General features: G+C 50.3%; 2 protein-coding genes across 2 annotated transcripts in view; both read right to left on the minus strand.

Annotated features, from left to right (window-relative positions):
- The window catches only part of ADISSP (adipose secreted signaling protein), a 71,976-nt gene extending 61,069 nt beyond the window's left edge, over nucleotides 1-10,907 (minus strand). The window contains exon 1 of the mRNA XM_082236793.1: nucleotides 10,773-10,907. The gene's annotated coding sequence lies outside the window, so the exon portion shown is untranslated. The remainder of the gene's footprint in view (nucleotides 1-10,772) is intronic.
- Nucleotides 1-21,799, minus strand: part of LOC309540087 (C-type lectin domain family 4 member F-like) — a gene marked incomplete at its 3' end in the record, with an annotated part of 160,155 nt that overhangs the window by 30,725 nt on the left and 107,631 nt on the right. The gene's annotated exons all lie outside the window — the stretch shown is intronic.

Below are 21,799 nucleotides of genomic sequence, written 5' to 3' on the forward strand. Positions count from 1 at the left end.
TTTCAAAATATAGTTCGGCCCCCCACAAGCTCTGAGGGACGGTGGACCGGCCCCCTGCTGAAAAAGTTTGCTGACCCCTGGCTCAGTTGGTAGAGCCTAAGACCCTCAGGGTTGTGGATTTGAGAACCACGTCGGGCAAAGGGGTCCTAAGGGGGTTGGGCAAGACGATCCTTGTGGTCCCTTCCAACAATTCTATGACTGTATGAAACTGACAGGTGGGACACTGGTCATAAAACTGCAGCGCTGGGCTTTAGCAAAGATGTTTAAAGAATTACGAAAGAATATTATGATTATGAGAAGTTGGTAAGGATAAGACTTAAGTTTTAAGTTTTAAGGTTTATTTTATTATAGAGAAATAAGGTCAAGGATTTGCTGGGATAATTAATAACTAGGATACAAAGAAAGGGAGGAGGAGGAGGTCTAAGAAAAAAGGTAATGACAGTTAAGGATTTGAAAATAATGAATTTGTTTTTTAAATGTTTTTAAAGTTTTGTGATTTTTGCATTCCTCTTTTTTTTCTTTTTTTCTGTCTTTTTTCCTCATTTGGAACTTTTTCTTATATGGTGGGAAGGGGTAGGTTTTTCTTTTTTCTCTTTTTTTCTATTTTGTCAAGTATTTTTATCCTTTGTACTCTCTTCTGCTTCTACTTTATTTTTTTTCTTGTTTGTAATATTTTGAAAATCTCAATAAATATCTTTTTATTTAAAAAACTTGCAGCGCTGGAAGGGACCCCGAGGGTCATCTAGTCCAACCCCCTTAAATGCAGGAGTCACAACTGATCCCAGCAGGCCTGGCTCGATTCGATCCCTGGCTCGATTCAGAGACAGACTTCCCATGGAGTCAATTACAAACACTATCATGTCCACTTTCTATGTGACTACCGTATTTTTCGCTCCATAAAACACACCTTTTTTCCTCCTAAAAAGTAAGGGGAAATGTCTGTGTGTTTTATGGAGCGAATGCGTAGTCCCTGGAGCCGAATTGCCCAGGGGCAAAAAGCAGATCATGGTGTGGTTTTTTTAAGAAAGAGGGAAGGGGATGTTGAAATGAAGCCGCTGAGCACCTGATCAGCAAGTGACTGGGAGGGAGATAAGGGACGTTAGCGATAAAGAAGGCTGCCTGGGAGGGGGGAGGTAAAGACAGCGAACTTGCAAGGAGAGGAGACAGGAAGACTAAAGCAATGAGGAGAGAAATTAGAAGAAAAGGAGGAGCAAAAAACAGTGCCAGCTAAGGAAAAGACGCTAAGGCAAACAAGAGGGAAGGGGGTGTTGAAAGGAAGCAGCTAATTGGCAAGCGATCGGGAGGGAGATAAGGAACGCTAGCAATAAAGGAGGCTGCCTGGGAGGTGGGAGGTAAAAGCACATGGAACCTCAGGATTTTTGAATTGGGTCACCCCAAATTCACCATCAGATCACGTTGCATGTCCATGGCTACAGCCTGCACCAAAAAAATCACGCACCCACTGTTGTGTGGGGCCGCAATGGTGCAAAAACATGGTTACAAAGCACTGATCCACATGGATCCTCAGGATTTTTGCATTGGGCTACCCCAAACTCACCGTCAAATCACATATCATGTCTGTGGCCACAGCATGAACCACCAAAATCATACACCCACTGTTTCATTCAGAATATTTTTTTCTCTTGCTTTCCTCCTCTAAAAACTACTTGCGTCTTATGGGGCGAAAAATATGGTAAATTTTGTAGGGCTAGATGACCCTTGGCGTCCCTTCCAACTCTACCCTTCTATGACTCCAAGAACACAGATTTCTCGTGTGAGCTAGACAGAAATTTCACGCCCAGAAAGCGCTGGCGGTGCACAGACCCCTTGCTCCTCTTGCAAATACGTTTGTTCGTGCCTCCGACGGCGATTCCCTCTTTAGCAGCCAGCGCATTCTGGGCTGTTCCCCGGCGGAGAATAAAAATTCCAGAGGCGAACAGAGGGAGCCTGGCAAGGAGGGGAACCGGGATTTGTTTCCCTTTAAAATAAATTAAAGCCAATGTTTGGCTCAGCTCTTGGGCGAAGGCATCCCAGCCAGATCTCCGGCGAAGATTCAGGAGGCGGAGAGGACAAAGGCAACATCAGCAACAACCGGCTGGCAGCAGGCACATCGGCTGCAGAGGCTGGCACCGCGCCCGCCCTGGCACACCTTCGCCTGCATAGGGTGCACTCTGATTGCAAGATCTCCCAGCCTTTCCTTTTCTGTGTTGGCAGAAGCCCATGGCGGACGGCTTCTGGGACCCACCAGGACGCGAAGGGGCAAAAACCAGCCGCTTTGGCGAATTTAAAGGAAGAAGAGGCAGAAGAAGCTAGCTTCCTGGACAAGGAAATCTATCAATGGATATTAGCCACAACAACAACCACAACAACACAAAGCCTCCTGTTGAGATACAGTATTCCTGTAAATACCATGGAAAGGTCACTTTGGCACTGCTAATGCGGTGGTTTGACTTCACCCCCGGAGGCAAACTCCATTGTCTCTCGAGACAGACAGCTGCCAATCAACCAACCAGGGTCTGGATGTTTTAGGTATCACAAACGCTAGATACTTGTCCTTAAAAAAGGAAGCTGGGCAGCTGGAGAGTGTTTATTTATTTTATTCCATTTCCATCCCAACTTCTCCTCCTAGGAGCTCAAGGTGGGGTACAGGGGTCTCGCCTCCCACATTTAACCCTCAGGCTGAGAGGCAGCGACTTGGCCCAAGGTCACCCAGTGAGCTTAATAAAATAATAATAATAATAATAATAATAATAATAATAATAATAATATTTTATTTATATCCCACCCTACCCAGCCGAAGCCAGGCTCAGAGCGGCTAACAACAATAAAAGTAAAACATCATTCTAAAATCAATTCATTTTAAAATCAATTCAAAATCAAATTAATGGCAACCATTGGGCTAGAGTTCTGTGAGGATTACCAAAGGCTTCACGGCCAAGTAGGGATTCAAACCCAGCTCTCCCACGTCCTAACCAGACACTCTAACCACTACGCCACCACTGCCCCTTAGGGTTCATGCAGCACACACACACACACACACACACACCGCATCCTCTGTCCCTACCCAAGGTGGCTGTGCTGGTTAACGTGAGCCATTCCCACACCCCTGGAGTCAGGCGAAAGAGCTCAGAAGAAAGCTTATAGATACCTAGGGTTGGAAGGGAAGCCCAGGGGTCATCCAGCCCAACCCTCTGCAATGTCATAGCTAAAGGATCCCTGGCAGGTGGCCATCCAACCTCTGCTTAAAAACCTCCACAATCTTATGAGGGAGCTGCTTCCACTGACGAACAGCCCTTACCATCAGACAGTTCTTCCATTTTAAAACTAAAGTCCCCCTACCCAGCACACAACTGATTTATCCTTCTGCAAGGGATAAGGGGAACTGACCGTTGCTGTTTGCCAGGCTCTTAGCGTAGAGGGAAAGAAGGCCTCTACGCTATGTGCTCAAGAGATCATGCCTAGCGATGCCAGAGCTATGATATTCCAGCAGAGAGAGAGAGAGAGAGAGAGAGAGAGAAGGCGGGGGAGAAACCACCATGTCTAACTGGCCCCAACTTTATTTCCAAGACGAATGCCTCGCAAGACGGAAAACTCGCTAGACGAAAGAGTTTTCCGTTTTGGAGGTGCTTCGCAAAACGAATCTCCTATGGGCTTGCTTCGCAAGACGAAAATGTCTTGCGAGTTCCTGCGGGGTTTTTTTCCTCCCCCCCCCCTTTTTCTAAGCCGCTAAGCAGCTTATCAGCTGATCCAATAAGCCGATAAGCCGCTGAAAGCCTCTAAAAGCTGCTAAAAGCGCTAATCCGCAAATCTGTCAATGGGCTTGCTTCGCAAGACGAAAAAACCGCTAGACGAAGAGAATCACAGAACGGATTCTTTTCGTCTTGCGAGGCACCACTGTATGCATGTAACAGTATGTCATATATATGTACAGTGGTACCTCTGGTTGTGAATGGGATCCGTTCCAGAGGCCCGTTCGCAACATTAAAAGAACACAATCCGCAGTGATGCATCTGCGCACGCGTGGGTTGCGATTCGCTGCTTCTGCACATGCGCGTGACGTCATTTTGTGCTTCTGCGCTTGCGCGAGCGGCGAAACCCAGAAGTAACCCTTTCCGGTACTTCCGGGTCACCGCGGGGCGTAACCTGAAAGAACGTAACGTGAAGTGGACGTAACATGAAGTATGACTGTATACACACACAAACACAACCAGCAAGCAGTGTTTGAAATTCGCCAGGCGCATTTTGCGACCAAGTGATGGTTCCTGAGTGCCAAGATGATGCCTGACATCTCCACCCTTTGGGGATCCTTGGGTCTTGACTGTTTTCCCAGACAAAGACCCCATCCTGTAGAATTCTACCGGTTATATCAGGCCTGGTGAGTAATAATAATAATAATAATTTATTATTTGTACCCCGCCCATCTGGCTGGGTTTCCCCAGCCACTCTGGGCGGCTTCGAACAAAGATGAAAAATACACTAAAATGTCACATATTAAAAACTTCCCTTCAGATGTCTTCTGAATGTCAGGTAGTTGTTTATCGCTTTGACATCTGATGGGAGGGCGTTCCACAGGGTGGGTGCCACTACCGAGAAGGCCCTCTGCCTGGTTCCCTGTAACTTGGCCTCTCGCAGTGAGGGAACCGCCAGAAGGCCCTCGGAGCTGGACCTCAGTATCCAGGCAGAACGATGGAGGTGGAGACGCTCCTTCAGATATACTGGACCGAGGCCATTTAGGGCTTTAAAGGTCAGCACCAACACTTTGAATTGTGCTCGGAAACGTACTGGGAGCCAATGTAGGTCTTTCAAGACCGGTGTTATATGGTCTTGATGAGGAATGGCCGAGGGAGCTGGAGAAGAGAAGATATGACGAAGAGATGTGAGGGCCATCTTCAACTATCTAAAGGGCTGTCACGTGAAAGATTGAGCAAACAGGTGGATTCCAACAACCAGGAAAAAGATTCTCATTGAGTATCAGGAAGGACTTCCTGAAGGCAAGAGCCATTCAACCTCCTTTTTTGGAGGTTTTTAAGCAGAGGTTGAGTGGCCGTCTGTCAGGGCTGAGATTCGTGCATTGCAAGGGGTTGGAATGGATGACCCTCGGTACCCCAACTGTCCTATTCTATGACTGCAAGTGTGTCTACACATCGTGGGAAAAGCTTCCTCTCTTTCGAACCGCTTTCGGCTCTCTTCAAACCAATCACCTGTCTGTGGGCCAAATCTAACAGGAGTTTTGTAACACAATCAGGGAAGGAAAAAGATGTTCGGTGACATAAAGAGACGGCGTTAACCAGATCTGGACTGCAGCCAAGTCTGGTATACATGACCTTGTGGATATAGTTACAGAGCTGGGGTGGACGCACAGAGCTATGCAGAAACAGGAGTGACCCCAGCCCCTCGGTGGGGGGAATGCTCCCCAGGCAACATAGATAAGATTATTTTTCACACACAGAGGAAAGGACGACTCCTACCCTCACAGACGAACTGCCCCACGTCGCTCGGGTCTGAAGAGGAAAAGTGGGAACAGGTGGTAAACACAGAATAAGGCAGGTATCAGGAAGTCTTGATAGAACAGCTGGAGAAGCAGGGGAATTAGAGGGTCAGAAAATTTAGAGGATGAGAGAATTGTAGAGTTGGAAGGGGCATCAAGGATCATCTAGTCCTGCAATTACCCCTGCAATTAACTATACACTGCTCTAAAGAAAACCCCCCAAAAACCACTATACACTGCTCTGCATTGTATTCATTGTGGGTCAGCTCACCCCACCTGGTCATCTACAGAGATCACACAACTGGCTCACCTTTGGCGAAAGATTGCATGTTTATTTATTTAATTTAATAGAATTCATATGCCGCTTGACTGTAAACAAAACAAAACACCCTGGTGTTTACAAAATACAGTCAAACCTTGGTTTCAAACGTCTCGGATGCCAAACGTTTCAGAAGCCAAACGCCGAAAACCCAGAAGTGAACGCTTCCATTTTCGAACGCGCCTCAGAAGTGGAACGGCTTCCGAGGCTCGTTTCTCAATTTCCCCCATTGGACTTGCTGAAAGCCCTTTGATCCTCGGTTTTCAAACGTTTCAGAAGCTGAAAGGACTTTAAGAATGGATTACACTTGAAAACCCGAGGTTCCACTGTATAAAACATTGAAATCAAGACATACTGGCAACTCTGTTTTAAAGCATACAAAAGTTAACAACACTAAAACAGATTAAAATTCCCTCAACTTTCTAAGCGTCAGGACAGGCTTGTCTAAATAAGAATGCTATTTAGCAGGCACCGAAAAGAGTACAGTGAAGTCACCATCTTGATCTCAATTGGCAGTGAGTTCCAAAGTTTATGCGCTGCTAGACTAAGCGACCGAGAGCTTACTGATCACAGTGGTTGAGGGTGCACGTGTGGGTTTTGGTGATCTTGCCCGGGGGGGGGGGTCAAAACACATTTGGTGTCCAGGGAGGAAGCATCCATTCTTTGTCTAGGCATTGTTATGGATAAATGAAATCATCTATCAGTGATATTTGGGTAATTTAACCCCAATTATGGCGCTGGAGGAGACTCTTGAGAGTCCCATGGACTGCAAGAAGATCCAACCTCTCCATTCTGAAGGAAATCAGCCCTGAGTGCTCACTGGAAGGACAGATCCCGAAGCTGAGGCTCCAAGACTTTGGCCACCTCATGAGAAGAGAAGACTCCCTGGAAAAGACCCTTATGTTGGGAAAGATGGAGGGCACAAGGAGAAGGGGACGCCGAAGGATGAGATGGTGGGACAGTGTTCTCAAAGCTACAAACATGAGTCTGACCAAACTGCGGGAGGCAGTGGAAGACAGGAGTGCCTGGGGTGCTCTGGTCCATGGGTCACGAAGAATCAGACACTGCTAAACAACAACCACCCCATTCTATGTTCTACGTTCAGACCATTTTGTGGGCTCAAAGTTGAATTTTACTCTTGGGCACTTTTTGGCAGCATTCACGCACCTTTTCTGTTCTGAGACAAGGTGCACATGGAGACATTTGCATGCAGCAATGCTACACGCAAGCAAGCAGCCCACGGCTGCAAACAAGACATGCCACCAAGCCCAAACAGCCATCGTTGGTTTCTTTCCATTTCCCACTTTGTGCATGAAAATGCAGAATGTGTAAAGCAGGCCTTGGCCTCTAGAAACACGAGTCCTTGTAGCAGCACCTCAAAGAGCTCGCTGGCATAAGCTTTCCTCCCACCCACCCCAGAGAGCCTGACCCACTGCCCCAGAAACTCAGAGGCGTCTCCTAACAACGGACCCCCCAACCAGCTTCTCTGCATTTTCCACTCATATCTTCCGCTTCTGCCTCCATTTTCTGCCTCCCAGGATCTTCGTCAACTAGAACTGTCGGCTGATTAAAGGATTTTTAGACTGCCAACTAAAAAACTGCTTGGCTTCCAGACGTCCCCAAGCTGGTGCCCTTCGTATTTTGGACAAAAGCCCCAGCCAACACAGGCAGCTTAATATATTTGAGCACATTTGTGTATAAGACAAAACCTCTTCGGAATTAGTTGTTAAACTGCCTCTCATTGGCCTGGTTCACCCAAGACACGAAAACATGCTTTATTAAGCTATGATTTCCTAAAGGCGTGTCTTAGGATTATGTGTGAATTTTACCTGACAACTTAACTATGGTATGTTTACTGCCCACAAACCACCATCTGAAGATATGGTTTGTTTTTGGCTGACAAATCTTTACTTTAAACACCTGCTTTGAGTTATGTGCCAGTGCAACATCCTTCCTTAACCATGGTTTGTTCAGCAACCCTGTCCAAAACAAAGCTACAAAGGCATGAAGGAAAAGCAGATGGACAACTAGTCATTACTTTGGAGAAAGAATGGTCCTTTTTTAAATAAAATGCTAGCCGTTAAACAAACCATGGCTTAGAATTATGTGTGAACCAGGCCAATAAAGCAAAGATCATCTTTAATATTTTTCTTCCTCTCACTTCCCATACAGTTAAAAAAAGGACCAAAATAACATATAAATACAAGAAGTATGGCCTTAAGGTTCAACTACACTAAGATCTGATCATGCCAATTAATCAACTGATGCTTTTTTCACTTCATTTGCCGATTAAAACCTGTTATGTGAAATCAGTCTTCTCTTCGTGCCATATTGCAGTACCAAAACAAAGGAACTGCTTGTTAAAAACAAAGGTGTTAATTGATTGATTCTCCCATCCAAATCAGCCAGAATTTCACAGGAATATCACAACCTATAAAATGCATTTGGGGCAGAGAGAAATGAAGCATTCTCTCTCTCTATCCTCACCACCACTAGGTCTTTTCCTGCCTTTTCCTACCCTCTCTGTGCCAACCTGGCCCCCCTACAAATATCTCCCCAAAGGCAAAGACAGGAGTCCGGAGCAAGGAGCAGGCGAGAGATCAAAGAGGAGCAGGAATCAAAACCAGCAGGAATTTTGCTCAGAGGTAGGAGCCAAGGCAAATGGGTTTGGGCAGAAAGGCACCGTGGTGTCCAAGGCTGTATTGCACCAAACACAGTTTCACCTTCTCAAGAGGCCTGGCAAGAGAAACTGGAAGAAAATGGACGGCACCTAGGACCATTGTACTGCTATGAGGAAGAGGGGGAGAGGAGGGAAAACAGGGATGCTGGAAGAAGAAAGCGGGCACAAGAGACCCCCCCCCATCCCACCCTCTGTGCGCCCCCTTTTATTGGCCATGTGGCAAACTGCAGGTGGGAGGGAAAGGTTGAGGAGGCAGGAGGCTGGCTGGATCAGGAGGGCAGGTGTACACCTTAGATATACCCTACCACTAGTAATAATAATATTATAATAATTTATTATTTATACCCCGCCCATCTGTCTGGGCTTCCCCAGCCATTCTGGGCGGCTTCCAACAAAATATTAAAATACAGTAATGCATCAACAACCTCAGATATGCAGATGACACAACCTTGATGGCAGAAAGTGAGGAGGAATTAATGAACTTTTTAATAAGGGTGAAAGAGGAGAGCGCAAAATATGGTCTGAAGCTCAACATCAAAAAAGCGAGGATCATGGCCACTGGTCCCATCACCTCCTGGCAAATAGAAGGGGAAGAAATGGAGGCAGTGAGAGATTTTACTTTCTTGGGCTCCATGATCACTGCAGATGGTGACAGCAGTCACGAAATTAAAAGACGCCTGCTTCTTGGGAGAAAAGCAATGACAAACCTACACAGCATCTTAAAAAGCAGAGACATCACCTTGCCAACAAAGGTCCGTATAGTTAAAGCTATGGTTTTCCCAGTAGTGATGTATGGAAGTGAGAGCTGGACCATCAAGAAGGCTGATTGCTGAAGAATTGATGCTTTTGAATTCTGGTGCTGAAGGAGACTCTTGAGAGTCCCATGGACTGCAAGAAGATCAAACCTCTCCATTCTGAAGGAAATCAGCCCTGAGTGCTCACTGGAAGGACAGATCGTGAAGCTGAGGCTCCAAGACTTTGGCCACCTCGTGAGAAGAGAAGACTCCCTGGAAAAGACCCTGATGTTGGGAAAGATGGAGGTCACAAGGAGAAGGGATGACAGAGGACAAGATAGTGAGACAGTGTTCTCGAAGCTACCAGCATGAGGGAGGCAGTGGAAGACAGGAGAGCCTGACGTGCTCTGGTCCAGGGGGTCACGAAGAGTCGGACACGACTAAACAAAAAACCAACAGGGCTGCCTTTAGATGTCTAGTGCAATCACAAAGGGTGCTGTGGTACCCAGAAGACTGCTCAGTTTATTGCAGGACCTGCTTGTGAAAGCTCACAATCTCCCCACAATAGCATCACGTGGCGAGGTACCTTGGATGTGGAGAAGGCAGAGCATCCATTTAACATTTGGGGAGCTTCTGTCAGGGGGAAACTACCAGCACCAGAGAGCAGCATAGCTTTCGAGTTCAAAAAGAAAACAAGCAAGCCTAACAGCAGGTGAGAGGGAGAGAGTTGTACTGCAACCTGCCCTGGAACCTTAGGGCAAAGAGCAGGTAATAAACAAATTAATAATAGTAATAGTCAGTGCTTTCCCCCCTATAAAAAAAGGTTTAGGGGTGCTCTCATTAAATCACCATTTTATAGTTCAAATCAGGGAAAATAAATGCAGTAAATGGACATAAGTACAAAGATTCACAAAATGTTTAGGAGTACGTGTACCCCCGGAGAAAAAAACTGGTAATAATAATAATAATAATAATAATTTTTTATTTATATCCCGCCCTCCCCAGACGAAGTCGGGCTCAGAGCGGCTAACAATAGTAAAATAATACAAGATTCTAAAATCATTTCATTATAAAATCAGTTCAAATAGTAGTAATAACAGTAGCATAAATACAGAGGCTTAAAGCTGCATAAGGAAGCACGGGGAAGAGCTAGAGAAAGGAGGAATCACAACGGCAGGCGCTAGCAGGATCCAACCTAGTTATCCCCCTCCCTTTATAATAAAAACACACATACACAAAACCTTGTAAAGACAAAACGAGACCAGGGTCCTCTGAAGCACGTGGCTGCTGTCAGGTCGCCCCTTAGCCTTGATACTCAACCCCCCCAAACCCCCCCCCACAAATCAAACTTTGATTGCAAACTCCTGCGGGGCAGAGACCCTTTTCCCAGACGCTTATTGCTACCGTTACCCCTTAATAGCGCAGACACGTGAACGCTCGCGATCCAAGGCAGCTGAACGTGTGAATGAGCAGACACGTGAACGCTCGCGATCCAGGGCAGCTGAACGTGTGAATGCGATCGGGGGCGAGCAAGGGGTTGGGTGCACTCACGGCTGGGGCGGCGGAGGGGTCGGCGGCGTGGCCGGCCGCGTCCTTCCTGCTCGAGCCTCTCTCCCTCCCGGAGAACCCGAGCTCGGAGACGCCCCGCCCTCGCCGCCGCTCATTGGCGCGGGCAACAAAGAGGGCGAGGCTCTTCCCGATTGGCCGCAGCAGGGAGGCCCTTCGGCCAATGGCGGGCGGGGGAACGGGGCGGCGGAGGCGGGGCGAGAGGGCGGGGCAGGGGCGGGGCGGACCGCCCTTTAGAACGCGGGGCGGGGCCGAGGCGGGAAAGGCTCGGCCAATGGCAAAGGCGGGAAATGTTGCAGGGCGGGGCGGGGCCGTTCGCGTGTGCGGCTGCACGTGGGAATGGAGCGCGCGGGATGCGAAAAGGACAATGCAGTACAACAACCCCTGGCTCTTTTCCGCGTTGATCTGCCGGGTCGGGAGCGTCCCCGCTCTGTTACTGCACCTTCCGCCGCAGGGGTCCAAAGAAAGCCAGGCTGGATAAATCAGTTGTTGTTGCTGTTGTTGTGGTATATTTTATCATCGGGGGCGGGGGTTGTTTGAGCAGGAACATGGGGGAACTGAGTTCTCCCTTGCCTTTTCTAAATTAAATAATTCCTCCACCAACACCACCCGGAAGGGCTGAAACAGTATCCGCACCCAATGCCTGAGCCAAAAATCCACCTATAAGAATAATAATTAAATAAAAAATAATAAATTTTATTTATACCCCACCCTCAGGGCGGCTAAACACCAATAAAATCACAGTAAAAACATAATAGGGGGGAAAGGAAAAAACAACAACCCCAATTTAAAATACAGGTTAAAATTCAATTTAAAATGCAGTCTCATTTTAAAAGTAGCCAATAAATCCAAGACCATAAGGGGAGGGAAACATAAGGGTCAGACTGAGTCCAAACCAAAGGCCAGGCGGAACAGCTCTGTCTTGCAGGCCCTGCGGAAAGATGTCAAGTCCCTAGTCTCTTGGGACAGCGTTCCACCAAGTCGGGGCCAGTGCTGAAAAGGCCCCACTATATCTGTAGTGGCCATTTCTAATTCAGATTGTTATCTGCTTGAGTTTATTCATCACACATTTAGTCACTGCATGAACCTTGTGGTGAGTTCCTCCACCTTTTTTTCCAGAAAAAAGTGCTGTTTATTACGGTATTGTTACTACCAATTTCGTCATTTATTAAATTTGCATACTGCCCTTCTTCCATAGATCTCAGAATGGTTCACAGCATAAAAATATAATATGTAAACACAAAATGCACCCCCCCCAGCTCCATACGCATCATTCCAGCAGCTAAACCTGCAACCTTACACTCAGTTGGTTAAACTGAGCTATGGCAAGCAAGACCTAAGAACCAGCAGAGGTGCCCCTGAAGGACCAGGTGCGCAGCCTGGGAGTCATTTTGGACTCACAGCTGACCATGGAGGCGCAGGTCAAATCTGTATCCAGGGCAGCTGTCTACAAACTCCACCTGGTACGCAGGCTGAGACCCTCCCTGCCCACAGACTGCCTCACCAGAGTGGTGCATGCTCTAGTTATCTCTCACTTGGACTTCAATGCGCTCTTTGTGGGGCTACCTTTGAGGACTGGTGACTGGGAGCGGCCGCGAGACCACCTCCATCGTTCTTCCCGGACATAAGGGCCTTCTGGCGGTTCCTTCATTGCGGGAAGCCAAGTTACAGGGAACCAGGCAGAGGGCCTTCTAGGTAGTGGAACCCGCCCTGTGTAATGCCCTCCCACCAGATGTCAAAGGAAGGCAGCCCTGTTTAGGGAAGCTTTTAATGTTTAATAGGTTATTGTATTTTAGTGTTTTGTTGGAAGCCGCCCAGAGTGGCTGGAGAGGCCCAGCCAGATGGGCGGGGTATAAATAATAAATTATTATTATTATTATTATTATTATTATTATTATTATTATTATTATATGGGGGAATAATCCCAGTGCTTCTGCTTGCTGAGAGCTAGCAAAGCAGTCCTAGCTAGAAGCTAGTCCAACAAAGAAGGAAGTGAAAAAGAGAGAGGTGTGCTGCGTGACTGCTTTAGTTACCTGGACAGGTAAGGTCACGCCCACCTATCACATGCAAAAGGAAGGATGATCCAGCCAGGAAGAACAGGAAGTTTCGACTGGCTGGACCAAACATTCCCTCGCATGTCTTCTCTAGCATTACAAGGAATGTTGTACTTGACTGCTCCCAGTGTTGGTTTCTATTTCCCTTACTGAGCAGCAAAATGCTTGTCACAAGGCAATGTTTACATTCCACAGTTCAGAGTTACTGTTGGGTTCCCATGGGAATGGGAGACTGGATGTGACGTACACTGGTTTCCTGTTTTTCAGTGTTCTCTCGGTTTCTTTGTGTCGAGAGGAGCTGCTTCTCTGCTCTCACAGAGGCAAGATGTGTGTTTGTATGCTCTCAGCATAGCTTGTAAATAAACTTCAGCATGTGGCACATTACCTGCTTATCCTTTCGTTGCGGGACTACACTCTGCTTGGGCTCAAGATAAGACGAGCCTGTACCAGCTCCAGATGGGCCAGAGCTGGTCAAATCTCACACCCAGTGGGTTACCATACATCCCATAGCTTTAGCTGTGACCCCTGCATTGAAGGGGTTGGACTCAATGACCTTCAGGCTTCCTTCCAACTCTACCGTTCCAATTAGTCTATAAAAATGCCCCCATGTCAAGCGTTGTTGTGACGGTCTGCCTCTGCAGCCAGGCACCGAAATGTGCTTTGTGCAACCACATGCCACCCCACCACACTTGGGAAAATAAATTTGTCTCCCAGAAGCGGCAAGGAGCGATCTGTTTTCTGCTCCCGGCAGCCCAGAATAACTTGGGTAATCTCATCAGAATCCATAATTCACTAATGGATGGTCTGTAGCTGAGAGAGGGGTCTTGTTTCTTCGTCCCATTAGTCATCGACCCCCTTGGTCTCCTGCTTCCTTTGCTGGGCCCGATTTCTTTGCCCTTCACGGGGAGCCAGGAGGTTGGGTTTCGCCATGGTGCCTCCCCAGAGATCAAGGAACACAAGAGCAAATGAGATGATATGAGATACAATCTATGGGAGCAAATGGCACCTGGGGTTCTGGAAACAAGGCTCCAGTCACGCAGAAGGCAGAAATCAGGATAATGTTCCCTCGTCACCCCGGGGGAAAGTGATAAGTAGGGTGCTACAGGGTTCTCTCCTGGACCCATTGCTCGGCGTCTTTATAAATAATTTGGACAAAGGAATTGAGGGGATGCTCATCAAATCTGACAATGATACTGTGATAGGAATTTTATGGTCTTAGATATATGGTAATGTTCATAGCTGCACATACATAGATCAACACAGGAAGACCAACCTGGAACCATTTTGATTCCTAAACTGACCAAATCCTTTCTCTGCAAGGTTAAACTGGAAAAGCCTCCCCATTGTCTCTTTCCTCACAAATCCTGTCTCAAAGATATGAATAATAATAATAATAATAATAATAATAATAATAATAATAATTTATTATTTATACCCCGCCCATCTGGCTAGGCCTCCCCAGCCACTCTGGGCGGCTTCCATAAAAACCAAAAATACAGTAAAATATCACACGTTAAAAACTTCCCTGAACAGGGCTGCCTTAAGATGTCTCCTGAATGTCAGGTAGTTGTTTATCGCTTTGACATCTGCTGGAAGGGCGTTCCACAGGGCGGGCGCCACTACCGAGAAGGCCCTCTGCCTGGTTCCCTGTAGCTTTGCTTCTCGCAATGAGGGAACCGCCAGAAGGCCCTCGGCGCTGGACCTCAGCGTCCGGGCAGAATGATGGGGGTGGAGACGCTCCTTCAGGTATACTGGACCGAGGCCGTTTAGGGCTTTAAAGGTCAGCACCAACACTTTGAATTGTGCTCGGAAACGTACTGGGAGCCAATGCAGGTCTTTCAAGACTGGTGTTATATGGTCTCGGCGGCCGCTCCCAGTCACCAGTCTAGCTGCCGCATTCTGGATTAGTTGTAGTTTCCGAGTCACCTTCAAAGGTAGCCCCACGTAGAGTGCATTGCAGTAGTCCAAGCGGGAGATAACCAGAGCATGCACCACTCTGGCGAGACAGTCCGCAGGCAGATAGGGTCTCAGCCTACGTACCAGATGGAGCTGGTAAACAGCTGCCCTGGACACAGATTTGACCTGTGCCTCCATGGACAGCTGTGAGTCCAAAATGACTCCCAGGCTGCGCACCTGGTCCTTCAGGGGCACAGTTACCCCATTCAGGACCAGGGAATCCTCCACACCTGCCCGCCTCCTGTCCCCCAAAAACAGTACTTCTGTCTTGTCAGGATTCAACCTCAATCTGTTAGCCGCCATCCATCCTCCAACCGCCTCCAGACACTCACACAGGACCTTCACCGCCTTCACTGGTTCTGATTTAAAAGAGAGGTAGAGCTGGGTGTCATCCGCATACTGATGAACACCCAGCCCAAACCTCCTGATGATCTCTCCCAGCGGCCGCATGTAGATGTTGAAAAGCATGGGGGAGAGGACAGAACCCTGAGGCACCCCACAAGTGAGAGCCCAGGGGTCTGAACACTCATCCCCCACCACCACTTTCTGAACACGGCCCAGGAGGAAGGAGCGGAACCACTGTATAACAGTGCCCCCAGCTCCCAGCCCCTCAAGACGGTCCAGAAGGATGCTATGGTCGATGGTATCAAACGCCGCTGAGAGATCCAGCAGAACTAGGAAACAGCTCTCACCTTTGTCCCTAGCCCGCCGGAGATCATCAACCAGTGCGACCAAGGCAGTTTCAGTCCCATGATGAGGCCTGAATCCCGACTGGAAGGGATCCAAATGGTCCGCTTCTTCCAGGCGTGCCTGGAGTTGTTCGGCAACCGCTCGCTCAATCACCTTGCCCAGGAATGGAAGATTTGAGACTGGGCGATAGTTGGCCATCGTGGCCGCATCTAAAGATGGTTTTTTAAGAAGCGGTTTAATAACCGCCTCTTTCAGCGGGTCTGGGAAGGCTCCCTCACGGAGGGAAGCATTCACCACCCCACGAAGCCCATCGCCCAGTCCTTCCCGGCTAGCTTTTATAAGCCAGGATGGGCAAGGATCCAGGAGACAGGTGGTTGGTTTCACTCGTCCAAGCAGCCTGTCCACATCCTCGGAGGTAACAGATTGAAATTGATCCCACTCAACTTGACTAGACAGAGCTCTAGCACTCTCCCGCCCCGGCCCTGCTCCCACGGTGGAGTCTACTTCTTCCCAAATCTGGGCGATTTTATCTGCAAAAAACTTTGCAAAATCATTGCAGGAGAACATGTGGCCCGTACTGGGCCCCGATGTTGCAGGTGGTTCCGCTAAATTGTGAACCACCTGAAAAAGTCTCCTGCTGCTGTTTTCTGCAGATGCAATAGAGGCGGTGAAGAAATTCTTCTTCGCCGTCGCTATCGCCACTTGGTAGGCTCGACGTTGAGCTCTAACCTGTGTCCGGTCAGATTCGGAATGAGTTATCCGCCACCGGCGCTCTAGCCGTCTCAACGATTGTTTCATTGCCCTCAGATCCGTGGAAAACCACGGGGCTGTCCGGGCTCCATGCAATCGGAGAGGGCGCTTCGGAGCCAAACAGTCAATAGCCCTGGTTAACTCCACATTCCAGCGGGCCACCAGGGAATCAGCTGAAAGGCCATCAACATGGGATAAAGCATCCCCTACCACTCTCTGGAAACCATTTGGATCCATTAAGTGGCGGGGGCGGACCATCCGAATTGGTCCCACCTCCCTGCAGAGGGGATGGGTCGCAGAGAAGTCCAGTTGCACCAGGAAGTGATCTGACCATGGCACTTCTTTCGTTTCGCTTTTACTTAGTGTCAGATCACCAACATCCATAGAGGTAAACACCAGGTCCAAGGCATGTCCGTGGCTATGAGTTGGGCCAGACTTATTCAGGGACAGCCCCATGGAGGCCATGCTTTCCACGAAGTCCCGAGCGGCCCCTTGTAAGGTCGTGTCGGCATGGATGTTAAAATCCCCTAGGACGACCAGGCTAGGTGTCTCCAGGAGAACATCCGCCACGACCTGAAGCAGCTCGGGCAGGGAATCCTTGGCGCAGCGGGGAGGTCGGTACACCAAAAGGAATCCTGTACTGCCCCTATTGCCCAACTTCCAGAACATGCACTCAGAAAACTGGGTCTTCCCAATAGGACGCCTGGTGCAAACTAATGACTTCCTAAAAATCACTGCAACCCCCCCTCCCCGCCCACGTGACCTGGGTTGCTGTGTGTAAGAGAAACCTGGTGGACAAGCAGCGGCAAGGACAGGCCCATCTGCTTCATCCAACCAAGTCTCTGTTACACATGCCAGGTCAAATCCTCCATCCATGATCAAGTCATGGATGGCAGTGGTCTTATGAATCATTGACCTGGCATTGCACAGCAGCACCTTCAGGTCATGTGGGTATCCCTTGCTGATTCTAGTATCCATCCGGTCAGGACCAGATCCGGAGGCAGGGATAGTCCTCAGACAACGACTAAACCTGCCTCCTCTGTAATGACATGGTCTGGTCTTAGCGTAACTCCTCCTCCTGCCCGTGATCACTGAGATCGGTTGTCCCAGTGCATCCCCCCCTGTGGAACATGCCCCAGCCATTTTGTGGGCTGGGACCCACTCCCCGGCAGCCCTGACCCCTCCCCCTAAAAACAAAATAACACCTTAAACAAACAAACAAAACCAATAAAACAATACAAACAAAAAAATGTAAAAATTACAAAAACATCAAAATAAAAAAAATAATAATTCCCCAAGCCCAACAAAACATCCATCCCACCCCCACCCCCCACATACAAAAAATCCAAAGAAAATTTTTAAAAACATTTTAAAAACACTCTGTGCCTCTCCGGCAGTAACAACTGTCCTAGTGAGGCCTGTCAGGCCCCGCCCTGGGCCAGGTGGTAAGTGGCAGGGAGGAGCAGGGCCCTCAGGCACTCACTCAGGGGACTCCTCCTGGGCAGCAGGCAGCAAGCAGCACGCAGTCCTTGTGAGGCTTCAGGCCCCGCCCCAGGCCAGATGGTAAGTGGCAAAAGCAGGGCCCTCAAGCACTCACTCAGGGGAGTCCTCCTGGGCAGCAGGCAGCAAGCAGCACACAGTCCTTGTGAGGCCCCAGGCCCCGCCCCAAGCCAGATGGTAAGTGGCAAGAGCAGGGCCCTCAAGCACTCACTCAGGGGAGTCCTCCTGGGCAGCAGGCAGCAAGCAGCACACAGTCCTTGTGAGGCCCCAGGCCCCGCCCCAAGCCAGATGGTAAGTGGCAAAAGCAGGGCCCTCAAGCACTCACTCAGGGGAGTCCTCCTGGGCAGCAGGCAGCAAGCAGCAGGCAGTCCTTGTGAGGCCCCAGGCCCCGCCCCAAGCCAGATGGTAAGTGGCAAAAGCAGGGCCCTCAAGCACTCACTCAGGGGAGTCCTCCTGGGCAGCAGGCAGCAAGCAGCACACAGTCCTTTATGAGGCCCCAGGCCCCGCCCCAAGCCAGATGGTAAGTGGCAAAAGCAGGGCCCTCAAGCACTCACTCAGGGGAGTCCTCCTGGGCAGCAGGCAGCAAGCAGCACACAGTCCTTTATGAGGCCCCAGGCCCCGCCCCAGGCCAGATGGTAAGTGGCAAAAGCAGGGCCCTCAAGCACTCACTCAGGGGAGTCCTCCTGGGCAGCAGGCAGCAAGCAGCACACAGTCCTTTATGAGGCCCCAGGCCCCGCCCCAGGCCAGATGGTAAGTGGCAAGAGCAGGGCCCTCAAGCACTCACTCAGGGGAGTCCTCCTGGGCAGCAGGCAGCAAGCCGCACGCAGTTCTTTATGAGGCCCCAGGCCCCGCCCCAAGCCAGATGGTAAGTGGCAAGAGCAGGGCCCTCAAGCACTCACTCAGGGGAGTCCTCCTGGGCAGCAGGCAGCAAGCAGCAGGCAGTCCTTATGAGGCCCCAGGCCCCGCCCCAAGCCAGATGGTAAGTGGCAAGAGCAGGGCCCTCAAGCCCTCACTCAGGGGAGTCCTCCTGGGCAGCAGGCAGCAAGCAGCAGGCAGTTCTTTATGAGGCCCCAGGCCCCGCCCCAAGCCAGATGGTAAGTGGCAAAAGCAGGGCCCTCAAGCACTCACTCAGGGGAGTCCTCCTGGGCAGCAGGCAGCAAGCAGCAGGCAGTCCTTATGAGGCCCCAGGCCCCGCCCCAAGCCAGATGGTAAGTGGCAAGAGCAGGGCCCTCAAGCCCTCACTCAGGGGAGTCCTCCTGGGCAGCAGGCAGCAAGCAGCAGGCAGTCCTTATGAGGCCCCAGGCCCCGCCCCAAGCCAGATGGTAAGTGGCAAAAGCAGGGCCCTCAAGCACTCACTCAGGGGAGTCCTCCTGGGCAGCAGGCAGCAAGCAGCAGGCAGTCCTTATGAGGCCCCAGGCCCCGCCCCAAGCCAGATGGTAAGTGGCAAAAGCAGGGCCCTCAAGCCCTCACTCAGGGGAGTCCTCCTGGGCAGCAGGCAGCAAGCAGCAGGCAGTCCTTATGAGGCCCCAGGCCCCGCCCCAAGCCAGATGGTAAGTGGCAAAAGCAGGGCCCTCAAGCACTCACTCAGGGGAGTCCTCCTGGGCAGCAGGCAGCAAGCAGCAGGCAGTCCTTATGAGGCCCCAGGCCCCGCCCCAAGCCAGATGGTAAGTGGCAAAAGCAGGGCCCTCAAGCACTCACTCAGGGGAGTCCTCCTGGGCAGCAGGCAGCAAGCAGCAGGCAGTCCTTATGAGGCCCCAGGCCCCGCCCCAAGCCAGATGGTAAGTGGCAAAAGCAGGGCCCTCAAGCACTCACTCAGGGGAGTCCTCCTGGGCAGCAGGCAGCAAGCAGCAGGCAGTCCTTGTGAGGCCCCAGGCCCCGCCCCAGGCCAGATGGTAAGTGGCAAAAGCAGGGCCCTCAAGCCCTCACTCAGGGGAGTCCTCCTGGGCAGCAGGCAGCAAGCAGCAGGCAGTCCTTATGAGGCCCCAGGCCCCGCCCCAAGCCAGATGGTAAGTGGCAAAAGCAGGGCCCTCAAGCACTCACTCAGGGGAGTCCTCCTGGGCAGCAGGCAGCAAGCAGCACACAGTCCTTTATGAGGCCCCAGGCCCCGCCCCAAGCCAGATGGTAAGTGGCAAGAGCAGGGCCCTCAAGCACTCACTCAGGGGAGTCCTCCTGGGCAGCAGGCAGCAAGCCGCACGCAGTTCTTTATGAGGCCCCAGGCCCCGCCCCAAGCCAGATGGTAAGTGGCAAAAGCAGGGCCCTCAAGCACTCACTCAGGGGAGTCCTCCTGGGCAGCAGGCAGCAAGCAGCACACAGTCCTTATGAGGCCCCAGGCCCCGCCCCAAGCCAGATGGTAAGTGGCAAAAGCAGGGCCCTCAAGCACTCACTCAGGGGAGTCCTCCTGGGCAGCAGGCAGCAAGCAGCACACAGTCCTTGTGAGGCCCCAGGCCCCGCCCCAAGCCAGATGGTAAGTGGCAAAAGCAGGGCCCTCAAGCACTCACTCAGGGGAGTCCTCCTGGGCAGCAGGCAGCAAGCAGCACACAGTCCTTGTGAGGCCCCAGGCCCCGCCCCAAGCCAGATGGTAAGTGGCAAAAGCAGGGCCCTCAAGCACTCACTCAGGGGAGTCCTCCTGGGCAGCAGGCAGCAAGCAGCAGGCAGTCCTTGTGAGGCCCCAGGCCCCGCCCCAAGCCAGATGGTAAGTGGCAAGAGCAGGGCCCTCAAGCACTCACTCAGGGGAGTCCTCCTGGGCAGCAGGCAGCAGGCAGTCCTTGTGAGGCCCCAGGCCCCGCCCCAGGCCAGATGGTAAGTGGCAAAAGCAGGGCCCTCAAGCACTCACTCAGGGGAGTCCTCCTGGGCAGCAGGCAGCAAGCAGCACACAGTCCTTGTGAGGCCCCAGGCCCCGCCCCAAGCCAGATGGTAAGTGGCAAAAGCAGGGCCCTCAAGCACTCAGGGGAGTCCTCCTGGGCAGCAGGCAGCAAGCAGTCCTTGTGAGGCCCCAGGCCCCGCCCCAAGCCAGATGGTAAGTGGCAAAAGCAGGGCCCTCAAGCCCTCACTCAGGGGAGTCCTCCTGGGCAGCAGGCAGCAAGCAGCAGGCAGTCCTTATGAGGCCCCAGGCCCCGCCCCAAGCCAGATGGTAAGTGGCAAGAGCAGGGCCCTCAAGCACTCACTCAGGGGAGTCCTCCTGGGCAGCAGGCAGCAAGCAGCACACAGTCCTTGTGAGGCCCCAGGCCCCGCCCCAAGCCAGATGGTAAGTGGCAAGAGCAGGGCCCTCAAGCATTATATTATTATTAATGCCTCAGAAGACAGAATCGGGGTTCAAGATGACGGTAACAGATTGGAGAGCCGGGACCAAACTAACAAAATGAGGAATGGCAGATGAAGATGATGGACTTTTGGAGCTGGCCCACCTGACTGGAAGAACCCGCGATCAGAAAGAAGAGGCGACACAAGAGGACTGGATGAAATTTAAAGAATATTTAGCTAAATATTGTGGTATAAGATAAATAGAAAATCCTTGGATATATCAAATAGGCTTAGGGGTAGAATAGGAAAAGGTGTTAGTAAGTATTAAGGATTAGAATAATAGTAAAGGAGAAGAGGTTAGTAAATGAAAGGAGTTAATATGATTAGATATATGAATTTGGAGAACTGTTATAAAAGTGATATAATGAAATTGAGTTAGAGGGGATTCGAGGAAGTCACCTATTAATGTGAAGAAGTTGGGTGCTAGAAGAACAAATCTTTTTTGTATGTGTTTAGTTTGTTGCTATGTTAGCTTTGTTGAGTGTTTTTATGTTTTTATCTGTTTATGTGATGTTGAAAACGTTGAAAATCAATAAAAAAAATTGAGGAAAAAACAAACTAACAAAATGAATTTCATCAGGGACAAATGCAAAGTTGTACACTGAGGAAGGAAAAACCAGCTGCACAAATATAAGATGGCGGACACCTGGTTTGCCAGTAGTACATGTGAAACTGTTCTAGGGGTCGTAGTAGACCAGTAGCTTAGCATAGGTCAACAGTGTGATGATGCAGCAGCAGTGGCAACAGCAAAAAATAAACAAA

The sequence above is a fragment of the Podarcis vaucheri genome (genome assembly GCF_965113315.1).
Source record: "Podarcis vaucheri genome assembly, chromosome: 9".
Classification (NCBI taxonomy): domain Eukaryota; kingdom Metazoa; phylum Chordata; class Lepidosauria; order Squamata; family Lacertidae; genus Podarcis; species Podarcis vaucheri.